Genomic DNA, 5,544 nt, shown 5'->3' on the forward strand with positions numbered 1-5,544 from the left:
CCTCTTCCTCCTCCCCTTTTCCTTCCTCCACCTCCCTGGCGCCTTCCAACTATTTTTTTTTTTTTCTTTCTTTCCCTTTCTCCTCTCCCTCAGCATCTTCGGCAGCGGAAAGGTCCCGCATCCCCCCCGTTCCTCCCCCCAGGACCCGGACCTCTCCTCTCTCTGCCCGCAAAAGCCGGCATTTTGCTGCTGGCGCTGCGGGCTCTCATGCGGAGGCTGCGGGCACCTGTGCCTGCATGCAGCGGGATTTGGGCTGCAGTTTGCAGGGGGGTTGATGCATTCACAGATTTTGTTCTGGCACAGGGTCAGGGGAAGGGGAAGCTTCCCCTCCCGTCCCTGCTGCAGTTGGCAGCGCCTTGCAAACCGGCTGGTGAATCAGAGGGAGGTGGGAGCCCCCTTCCACTTCCCAAAGGGATGGGGGAGAAAGGGCTTCAGCCCCTCCTCGTGATGGAGATGCTGTAGGGACAAGGGGGGGACGTGGGTCCTTGCATGCAGCAGGGATGTGCTGGAGACATTGATCGTAACAGGGCAAGCAGCCATGCAGGGGGTGCTGCTTGAGGGCTGTTTTTCACATAGGATGGGTGGAAGAAGGGGCAGAAGCAATGGGGCAGGAGCAGTGGGGCTTGAACTGACAGCGGGGGGCACTGGTCTGGGGGACATATGTTCTGGGGAGGGGGAGAGCAGTGGGGGCCTGGACTATGCTTCTGGGGCTAACAGATGCCCTCCAGCCTAAAACTTGGATGTTAAGGGGTCTCTGTTCTGTGCAATCACCTGGAAGCCTCCAGCTTGAGCTTCTGGGGTGGTGTCCCACATCTCTTGGGGGCACCATGGCCAAGCTTGAGTCCACTTCTGGGCTGGATGAATCTCTGGGTGAAGCTAGAGCAGTTTCTGGGCATCCCTTCTGCACCCACCTGGGGCTTGGGGTGTTTGTTCCAGCCATGGTTGATTCGCCTGCCCTGGGCAGCCTGGCTCAATGACCTGGCATCAGAAAGCCAGGCAGCAAGTTATGGTTCCATTTTCCTTGAGAAAATAAGGAGAGTCAAGGTGTGCTGCTGGGAAGGGGACAATGGCAGACATAACCTTCAGTGTCACCATTTTGGAGGGTAAAAAAGACATTTCCCCTTCCTGATTTTGGTGCACCTGCTGCCAGCCCCTTGCAGGGTGTAGCACTGTGCACCCCTCTTTGTCCCAGTCACAGCTTCTGACCACAGCACATGGCAGACAGATCAATAAGAGGGCAGTGTCCATTGATAGATTCCCAGCCGATGCCTCCATCCATCTTCGCTGAGCCACTTTCTGCCTGTGAAGCACGGGAGAGAGCATGAACAAGGTGAATGAGGTCCTTCCTGCATCTGCTGGACCAAGGTGTGAGTGGCTGGCCAGGGCTGCAACCAATGGCCCATCCCAGACCCCAAAGGGTAAAAGCTCCCAGCCCAGTCATTAAAGGGAATAAACAACCCAGACCTAAATCTTCTGGCATTAGCTGGGTTTAACCAACTGTGTCACTGCTTTGGAAAATAAGTTTGAAAATATGTAAAGCTCTGATAAACTGAGGAAACTCTTTGTTTCTTAAGTCTCCTAATATCCCTACCCCCCAGAAATGACAGGACAAGACATGCTCCAGAGCTACGTCTGCATTTCCTTTCTCTTCAAAACTTTCTAAGGGAAAAATGCCTCGTTGGTGGTGAGGAGGCAGGGATTGAGTCTTCTGGGGCAAGGCAGAATTTTTGCTGGCATTTCCCCATGGGCAGAAAAATTCAGCCCCTTCCCTGAGAGTGTCATGGGGCTGGGGCATGGCTCCACGCTCTGGTTTTGGGGACATCTCTGAGGCACAGGTGACACCTTACAGCCAGGAGCACTGGGGACCCTGTTTCCACACCATGCCCCAAATTCAGCTCAGCTCTCTGGTAATGGCTATTTTTTTTTTTGGTATTGAACTTATGAGCTGTAGGATTGACACTGCCTAAGTTGGTGTTGCTCCCATATCCTTGCAGGATCAGGCTTGGGTGAGCATTCACCCCTCTGCAGATAGCCACAGGTCTGACCTGGTCCCCAGCAGTGCTGAGTCTCACCTCACTCCCACGCCACGAGCGAGGCTTTGTGGCATGTGCTGGTCAGAAATGCCAGGAGAAAACACCATTTTCACCCTCCTGGGGCTAGTCCTTACCCATCCCAGCATGTCCAGGCCAGGACACATGCAATAATAGCCACTGTCATCTCAGGTGCCTGGAGTGTGGGGTGAAAGCCAAAGTGAGCACCAACTATTTTTAGTTAAGGAATTGGTTGCCAGGGACGTGAAGATAATTCCTTCCCCATATATCAGGGAAATGACTGCAGTGCTGTTTTAAAGGCCTAATTGAGGGGATTTATAGCAAAATGCAACTTGTCAGATGTGGCAAAGGAAAAATAAAACAGTCCCTGAGACAAGGAAATCAGTCCATTCGTCATGGTTAATCTCAAACTCCTTGGTGCGGTGCAGAGACAAACGTAGGAGATGGGTATTAGGGATGGGGAAAATGAAGAGAAATATTGGATCTCCAGGAAGGAGGGAGAGGAGTGATTTAGCCTGACTTTATCTGCTTTTGATATATTATTATTTTATGTAACTGCACATGGTTTGATGCTTTTGTTTCCGAGCAGCTCCAGGATGTTCGGATTTTTGGGGCTGTTTCTGTGAGCTATGCCACCGCAGCATTCCTCCGTTGTCTCCTGTCACCCTGCAGCCATCCTCCCAGCCCCCTTGGGACTGCTCTGTGCACCCATCCAGCACGGCACAGCCAACAGGGACAAGACCAGAGCCAGTCCCTGCCCTCGGGGAACCTGGCACACGTCCCCACTTCCCCCTTGGGGCACCGGTAGCAGTGATGGCCACAGGTACTTTGTGCTTCCAACTGGGATGTCCGCAGGCAAAAAGCAATCCCCAGTGTCATGGACATAGAGGTCAAGCTGGTAGAAGAGTGGAATTTGGCTTTTCAGCTGAAAATACAGCCAAGATTGTCAATGGGCCTCAGTTTCCCTTCTGGTTGGTTGGGGCTGTTCCTTTCCTGTGACAACTGAGGAAAGCAGAGGACAGGTTTTAGTGTGGTGTTCAGTGCAGGAAGTGCTGTCACAGTGAGGACCTGCTTTAAAATCCAGTTTCAGGCTCTGTCTCCAAGCTTTGACCATTTTTCCTCCTTCTGGACCTGCAGTGAAGGGAAGAAGATGTTCTCTAATTCTATCTGCAAAAAAAAAAAGTGTTTGCTGGGCCCAGGTGTTCCACATACCAAGACTTTGTAAACTGTGCTCAAATTTTGGGCAGTCTTGTTGTATTTAACAGTTCCATATAGCCTGCTTTGTCCCTGCAAGCCTTACAGGGCAAAGCTTAACCCAAAGACCTGCTGAATACATTGTTGGGAGGTTGGCTCCTTGCTCAACCAGCAACCACTTGTAGTGGTTAATGCCTTAGAGCTGTGCTGGCAGAAAGGTTTGTTGGCCTTGAAGACCCTGAGAAAGGCTTGGGTAGCCTCCAGACACTTCGGGCCCCTGCTCATCCCATTAAACTCTACCGGAGAGGCTGGAGTTGTTGATGCAGTCATGCAGGGAGAGAAACCAACGTACTCCCAGGAGAAGGAAAAACCAGCCAGGACACACGTTGCGCTGAGTCTTGCTCTGACTCACTGCTCCATGCAGCAAGCGACTGATTCCTTCAGTGCACGGATAATTCCCTCCCATGCTTTCTTTTTCCTCTCCCAGATTGTGTGCATCAGTACATCATGTCAACAGAAACGCTGAGACAGCATCTGCAAATAAAAGCGAGCAACTCAAGGAAGCTGGGAAACCCACAAAGATCTGGGATCTCACTGAACATCTAATTTGATTTCTGAGTTTCTTAAAATAGCTTGTCATATTTTTCAGATTTCTGTTGGAGGGAAGTGTCAGTTTTGAATAGAATGGGAAGAGAAAAGCTTTTGTTTTACAGCTAATTAAACCTCAAGGCAGGATGCTAAACTAATCACAATAATAGTCATAATTATTATTTTCCTCAATCAAAAAGCTTTTAGCTAAGTCAACCCAAATTTGCCAATTGCCATGTTCGTGTTCCCTATCAGACAAAATGCCACAGTTTGTGATCCGGAAAAACTCCCCAGATTTACGCCGGAGACTCATCCCAATGAGCCAGCAGCCCAAAGTGCTCTGCTTTCATGAGCTGTGTGACAAAGATGCATGAACCTGCCAGCATCCAGCCAGCCTGCTTGTGGCTGCATCTCTCTTAGGAAAGTTTTGTTGTGCTGATGTACGTGGCAGTGTAGCATAGGCGTAGATGATGCTGTTGCATGGACTGCAGCCAGAGCAGCTCTGATGACATGAGGACATACCTATGCCCCCAGGGGACCTGCCACTGACAAGGTGGGGTGAAAATCCACATCCACAGTGTGCTGAATGTTACAGCTAATGCACACTTTGAGTGTGACCACATCGTGGGTATGGATGTGCCACAAGCAATGGAAATGTCCTGCAGAGATCATGGCAAGGATTGTGGCTTCCTCAGAAATGTCTCATTGTAAAAATACCTCCCCTTTTTTCAGCCCCGTAAATGCCAGTCAAGGCAGGAGAGACTCTGGATGTCTTTCAAATCTGGTTATTTATTCCCTGTACATTTGATGAAATATTAATCTTCTCATCTCCAAAAGGCAATCAAATAAAACCCAGAAGGAATGACGCACGGGGCCTCTATGCAGAGAGCAAAAAAGCAGCGAAATAAAAGTAAAGTAAAAACAAACATAATGGAAAATTCTATAAAAAGCATCATTATGGTAGCATGAAGAGCAGAGACCAGATGGCCCAGTGCCCTTGGGGTCGATGGGCTTGGGAGGCTAAGCAAGAGCCTGCCAGTAATGGTATGGGAGGATAGGGGGACCAAGATCATTGCCTGCTCGGGCAGATCTTATGCTTTTGCTGGGATTTTGCTGAAGGTTTCCTCTTCTTTCCCTTATTTCTCAATGAGAGGGTGGACGATTCCTTAATGAGAGGACTCTTTTCAACACCCAAGGCCAGTATGAGGCCCCATCTCCATCTGTTTTTAGGGTATTGCAACCCCAAGCTGAACTCCACTGATGTTCTGAGGTGTTCTGCAAGGCTACATCCCCCAAAGCCATTCTCCTCCATCCTTCTGAGCCCAAGACTGTGGCTTCTGGAAAATATTCATGGCTATTGTGGTTAATGCTGGTACAACACAGTTTGCCAGGGCAGCCACAAAAGAAGTCTGACAAAGTGTTGAGCAGTTCTATATCCTCTCTGCCTTTATTGTATTTTTATTGTGTTTGTCTTTGGGAATGTTGGCACATTTTTTTCCTTACAATAATGTCACAGGCAATCTCCTGACACTTGATGAACCCCAGGTTTCCACATCCTCTGGTTCTCCAGCCGTGGCTTGCATGTGGATGAGGTGGGTGATCTGAGAAGTGATGGGATAACTATCTCGCCTACTAGTTGTGATAAAATGGTTTGGCCATGTAGGTAAAAATCCTACTTCTATCAAATGTTTTTCTCCAGGAACATGGTAAC

The sequence above is a fragment of the Anas acuta genome, chromosome 25, assembly GCF_963932015.1.
Source record: "Anas acuta chromosome 25, bAnaAcu1.1, whole genome shotgun sequence".
Classification (NCBI taxonomy): Eukaryota; Metazoa; Chordata; class Aves; order Anseriformes; family Anatidae; genus Anas; species Anas acuta.